At 38.4% G+C, this 6,912-nt stretch overlaps 1 pseudogene; it reads left to right on the forward strand.

Moving 5' to 3' along the window:
• The first annotated feature begins 5,342 nt into the window (after positions 1 to 5,342).
• On the forward strand, positions 5,343 to 5,877 carry LOC122753716 (annotated as a pseudogene).
• Positions 5,878 to 6,912: the final 1,035 nt, after the last annotated feature.

A 6,912-nucleotide genomic window follows, 5' to 3' on the forward strand; every position in this document is an offset into this window, starting at 1 on the left:
TGAAACCAAAACCATCAATATTGCCATGAAGGAGTTCACATCCTAATAAGGCAAATCACACACAAAATATTGTGCATAAAAGATATATAAATTATAACTGAAAAGTAATTTCAGAGTAAAGCTTTTGAGGAATAGTGGGGAAGGGAAGACACCTGCTGGATATAATATTTGACTTAAGTTTTGAAGGTGGATCAGGAAAGAAAAAAAAACAGAGGTGAACAGGAAAAGACTCCTAGCATAGTGGCAAAACATGAAGCTGGAAATGAAGTATTATGCAAAAGGAACAACAATAATGCCAAATCATAGCATACTTGGTAGGAAGTAGAGTGTAAGAATACTAGGAAGGTCAGAATGGGTCTGATTTTCTAACAGGATTTGAGATTTTATTGAGGAGGCAGGATAATGGGGAGCCATTGTAAAAAAAAAAAACAGTGTTACTCATGACTAAAAGTCAAGGTCTTATTCTGGATGGGGTGGGGTGGGGATGGGGGGCAGAGCCAAGATGGCTAAGAAAAGGCAGGGACTCACCTGAATTCTCCCCTAATTCCCTCTAAAGGATTTTAAATAATAGTCCAAAACAAATAATTCTGGAGTGACAGAACACATGAAAAGATGGGGTAAAACAATTTTCCAGCCAAAAACAACTTATAGGTATGTAGGAAAGGTGTGTTGCAACAGAGTAAGAGTGGAGTATAGTAGACTGCAGGTCATGCCACAGAAAACTGACAATAGACCTTGGAGGTCACTGAATCAGTGGTGGCAGTGATTTCTGGACCTCTCAAACCACAGATATTAAGGGGATCAGATGACTGAGCAGAAGAAGATTACAAAGGTGTCTGTTGGCACCATGGGCCAGGTGCATTGCCCATACTTAGATCTGGGTCACAGCTCTGTATCTCAGTCCCAGGGCAAGGAAAAGCAGTAACACATGAAAACTTGTGGCCGCAGGTAAGCTGGAACTTTGATCACATTTCCGGAGTGGAAAAGAGTGCTCATAGTCATTCACAGACCAGTACATAATACAAGAGAGTAGGAGATACACCTCTCCCTAGATCAAACCACCTCATAAAAACTGAAAACTAACAGGCACTCAGAATTATCTCTGAAAACAGCTAAACAAAAAAACCTGAAGCTTGGGATAATGTTTCACTTTAGAATAAAGTTAAAAGTCAAGGGGCAGTGTGGCAGCTAGGTGACACAGTGGATAAAGCACTGACCCTGGATTCAGGAGGACCTGAGTTCAAATCCATCCTTAGACACTTGACACTTACTAGCTGTGTGACCCTGGGCAAGTCACTTAAGCCCAATTGCCTCACCCCCCCCAAAATAAAAAAAAGTCAAGAGATAGGCTGGAAAATGACCAAATAGCAAAAAAAAAAAAAAAGATTCTGACTATAGAAAATTCCTGTGGTGAAAGAAAAGATCAAAACACAAACTCAGTAAAAGACAACAAAGTCAAGACTCCTACATCCAAAGTCTCAAAGGATAATAAGAATTGGTTTCAGGTCATAGAAGAACTCAAAAAGGATTTTTAAAATCAAGCAAGAGAGGTGGAGAAAACATTAGGAAATTAAATGAGAGTGATGAAACAAAAAGAAAATGAAAAAGAGTCAACAGCTTGATAAAGGAAGCAAAGAAAAATACTGAAGAAAACAATGCCTTAAAAAATAGAATAGGACAAATAGAAAAAGAGGAACCAAAATCCACTGAAGAGAAGAAGCCTTGAAAAGCAGAATTGGCCAAATTTAAAAGAAGGCATAAGAGCTCACCAAGGAAAATCATTCCTTAAAAATTAGAATTTGTTAAGTGGAAGCTAATTACTTTATGATATATCAAGAGAAAAAGATAAATCAAAAGAATAAAAAATAGAAGTAAATGTGACACATATCATTAAAAAAAACAACTGACCCAGAAAATTGATCAAGAAGAGATAGTTTAGGGGCAGAGCCAAGATGGCAGAGGAAAGACATTAGACACACTGACCTCCTGATACAATTACCCCAAAAACAGCAATAAAAGAACCTGTGGAGCAGAAAAACACACAAAAATATGGGCTGAGATTATTTTCCAGCTGTAGATAGATTAAAGGGGGCTGCGCTAGGCTATGAGTAAAGTTCAACCCCATGATCCCTCCAACAGAGACCCTAGGCATACCACATCATAGGAATTTACCCCAGAGCCTCTGAATCAGCTACAGAACGAGTGGCTACTGAAACTGAGCATGTGCTTGGGTGAAAGGGCTGAATATGTGCTTGGGTGAAAGGGTATCAGCAGGACCTAGGGAGGAATTCGGGTGTCCCACCCCAGCAGGAAACCAGGAAGAAATCCTAAGTGGCAGGAGGCCCAGGTGGGGGAGGGGCATGGGCTCCTCAAAGCTAAAAGCCACCACAGTGTTCTGCTGGCTGGTTAACTAGCAAATTGGCTTGAGGCTATCTTCAGACCAGAGAACAGGCCAGGTGAGAGTAAAACCTGCCCTCCCTCAAACCAAAACACCTGGGACCCTCTGAAGCTGGGGACAGTAGTGTAGTCAAGAAACAGGGCCCCCCAGTGGGGAGTTTAAAGTCAAGTAAAAGATGAGCAAGCAATGAAAGTTCAGATCTATACAAAGTTTTTTAAGAGACAAGGAAGATCAAGGTACAGCCTCAGAAGAGGAAATCAACCACAGGGACCCTACATGCAAAGCTTCCAAGAAAAATATAAACTGGTCTCAGGCCATGGAAGCTCTCAAAAAGGACTTTGAAGAGAAATTAGGAGAGATAGAAGGAAGATGTAGAGAGAGGGAAGAAAGAATAGAAAGAGAAATGAGAGCAATGAAGGAAAGTCGTGAGAAAAAAAGTCAACATTTTGAAAAGCCAAATGGGAAAAGAAATATAAAAGCTCTCTCAAGAAAATAATTGCCTAAGAATTAGGATTGAACAAATGGAAGCTAGTGACCTTATGAGAAACCAAGACATGGTAAATGAAATCCAATTGAATGAAAAAATAGAGGGCATTGTGAAATACCTCTCTGGAAAAACATCTGACCTGGAAAACAGATCCAGGAGAAATCATTTGAAAATCATTGGACTACCTGAAAACCATGACCAAAACAAGAGCTTAGACACCATCCTCCAATAAATTATCCAGGAAAATTGCCCTGATATTCTGGAAGCGGAAGCTAAAATAGAAATTGAAAGAATCCACCGATCACCTCCTGAAAGAGATCCCAAAAGGAAAACCTCCAGGAATATTATAGCCAAATTCCAGAGCTCCCAGGTCAAGGAGAAAAGATTGCAAGCAGCTAGAAAAAACGAATTAAAATACTGTGGAGCTCCAATAAGGATAAAGCAAGATCTATCAGCATCTACATTAAAGGACAAGAGGGCATGGAATATGATATTCCAGAGGGCAAAGGAACTAGGACTACAACCAAGAATCATGTACCCAGCAAAACTGAGTATAACATTTCAGAGGAAAAATGGGACTTCAATGAAAAAGAGGATTTTCAGGCATTTGTGATGAAAAAACCTGAAGTAAATAGAAAATTTGACTTTCAAATACAAGACCCTGGAGAATGATAAAATGGTAAAGAGGGAAAAGAAATGACAAGGGACATTAAAAGGTTCACATTCATACATGAGAAAATAATACTTCCAACTCATAAGAACTTTTTTCTGTAAGGAATACACAGAGGACACAGGTCTAAACTGAATATGAGAGGATTGTATCTGTAAAGCATTTATTTTTGTGTATCCTTGTTCTTTGTGGAGCAAACAGGGTGGGTTTTCTGGTGTCTGGGGCCGGATTTGGGCTCTGGGCCTCCTGGGCCCAGGGCTGGTGTTTTGTCGACTACGTCACCTAGCTAACCTATGATGACATCTTTAAAATATGCTTGAGGGGTAGAAGAAATGGACTGGGGGAGTGGGAAGGGGAGAGGTGGACTGGGGAGAGGTAGCTCACGTGAAGGAAACAAGAAAAAAGCATATGGAGGGGAGAGGAAGAGGGGGAAGGAGTTGGGGAGCGAGTGAACCTCACTATCATCAGAATTATCTCAAAGAGGGAATAACATACATACTCAAAGGGATATAGTTATATATTTTTCCCTGAGGAAAAGTGGTAGGTGAAGGAGATGGGTTGGGGGGAGTGGAGAAGAGGGGAATGAGGGAAGGGAAGTTTGGGGGAGGGAGTTATAAAAAGCAAAACACTTAAGAGGAAGGTGAAGATATTCGGCATAACACCACATGTATCACATATATTGCATTGCTTGATTTCATTGGGAGAGTTGAGGAGGGAGGGAGGAAGAAAAATTTAGAAAACAGAATTAGCTCAAAGGCCTTAACCTCATCAGAGTGGACTCAAGGAGGGAATAACACACATACTCAATTCAGAAGAGTAATCTATTTAACCCTACAGGAAAGTAGGAGGGAAAGAGGATAAAGAGGGAAGGGTGAATGAAGGGAGTGTAGAGCAGGGGAGGGGGCAGTAAATAGCAAAACATTTTTGAGGAGGAATAGGGCAAAACAAGATAGACAGTAGAGTAAATATCATTGGAAAGTAATGGGATCGAGGGAAATAGCTATGATGATTGACTACAATATCAAAATGTATGGTACCTACTCTGCTGGGCTATTGTGAAGAAAATTCTTTGTCAAGTTTAAGGTACTATATAAAAATTATGATGAACAGGATGCTCTCAGAAAAACCTGGAAAGACCCAAATGAACTAAAGCAGAGAGAAATGTACTGTATACAAAATAACAGCATTAGTGTAAGATGATCTGCTGGGAAGCACGTGGTTATTTTCAACAAGGCAATGATCCAATATAACTCTGAAGAACTTATGAGAATCACAGCCCATCTACAGAGAAAGAACTGATAGTATCTGAAAACAGACTGAAACACATTTTTTTGACAATTCCTTAATCTGAAGTTTTGTTTTTCTCCATTTTCTCTCACAACCTAGCTATTGTAGAGTTGTTTTCCATGACTGCTCATGTATAATTTATATTGAATTGTTTGAGTTCTTGTGGTGGGGGTGGGAAGGGAGGGAGGAAGAGAAGTTGGAACACAAAGTTTAAAAAAAATTGATGTCGGGGGTGGCTAGGTGGCACAGTGGATAAAGCACCGGCCCTGGATTCAGGAGTTCCTGAGTTCAAATCTGGCCTCAGACACTTGACACTTACTAGCTGTGTGACCCTGGGCAAGTCACTTAACCCCCATTGACCTGCAAAAAAAAAAAAAAAAAAAAACATTGATGTCAAAATTTGCTTTTACATGTAATTTGGAAAATAAAACTCTAAAAAAGAAAAAAAGAAGATATAGTTTAAGAATTATTGGGCTGGCTTTGGCCCTTTCACCAACAAAATGAAGACCCTTTTAAGCAACCAGACTGTTGACATCTCTATTAAGGGTCATACAGTTATTATGAAGGAACCCAGAAGAATCCTCCATAAGTATTTCAACCATCTAAATGTTGACCTCAGTCTCCTTAGAAAGAAGAAAAAAGGCTCCATTTGGACAAATGGTGGGGAAATTGAAAAGAACTTGCAACTGTTTGCACAATCTGTAGCCATGTATAAACATGATGAAAGATGTTATTCTGGGTTTTCATTACAAGATGAGTTCCATGTATGCTCATTTCCCCATAAATGTTGTTATTCAAGAAAATGGCTTACTTGTTGAAATCAGAAATTTCTTGGGTGAAAAATATATCTGAAGAGTGCTCATGAGACCAGGTATAGCTTGTGCTATTTCTCAATCCCAAAAATTAGTTCTTCAAGGAAATGGTATTGAACTTGCATCAAACTCAGCTGTCCTTATCCAACAGGTCACCACAGTAAAAAACAAGGATGTCAGAAAATTTTTTGAGAAAGGCACAGTGCAACAAGTTGGTGAATAAGTTGGAAAAGATGCCAAAGGCAGTGTCCTAAAGAGGCAATACTTAATCAGATGTGAAAATAAAAATACTTTTTGTCAAAAAAAAAAAAAAGAATTTTGACTGGGATCTATCTAAAACCTTCAGCAAGAATGATCTGTAAGTGGAATAAGTTAGAAGCCATTCTAATAACATCAGGGGTGAAGCAAGGATGCACTATTATGCAATATAATACTAGAAATCTTAGTGTATCCTTGCTTCACCCTTAATCTTGCTGGGGAAAAGAAATAAAAGGAATTAGAATAAGAAATGAGGAAACAAAACTATCACTCTTTCCACATGACATGATGGTAAAGAAATGTTTAAGATTTATGTAGGTTTATCTTATAACCTACAACTTTGCTAAAGTTGTTAATTATTCTCAAGGAGATTTTTAATTTAGTCTCTAGGTTTCTCTAGTACTATATTGAATAATAGTTCATCCTTGCTTCACATTTCTTTATATGATGAACAAACCCCAGTAGTAAGAGAAATTCAGTTTTAAAAAATCCTGTAAACAATACAAGATACTCAGGTCTACTTGCCAAGACAAACCCAGAAACACAACTACAGAGCACTTTTCATGCAAATAGTCAGATCTAAATAATTAGAAAAAGATCAATTGGTCATGGGTAGGCTAAGCCAATATAATGAAAAAGACAATTCTTACATATGCAGTGCTATACCAATCAAACTAAAAATAAAATGATTTGATAGAGCTAGGAAAAAAACACAAAAATTAATTTTGATAATCAAAACAAAATTAATGTTAACTAAAGGTCAAGAATATCAGGGGAATTAATGAAAAACAAATTAGAAAGGGAGGCGGCCTAGCAATAACATATCTCAAACTACATCACAGAGCAGTAATCATCTAAACTATCTTGTACTGGCTAAGAAATAGAGTGGCAGATGAGTGAAATAGATTACATATATAATACACAGTATTTAATAACCATAGTAACCTATTGTTTGATAGACCCAAAGCCTCCAGCTTCTGGGATAAGAACTCGCTATTTG

This window comes from Dromiciops gliroides, chromosome 1 (genome assembly GCF_019393635.1).
Source record: "Dromiciops gliroides isolate mDroGli1 chromosome 1, mDroGli1.pri, whole genome shotgun sequence".
NCBI lineage: Eukaryota > Metazoa > Chordata > Mammalia > Microbiotheria > Microbiotheriidae > Dromiciops > Dromiciops gliroides.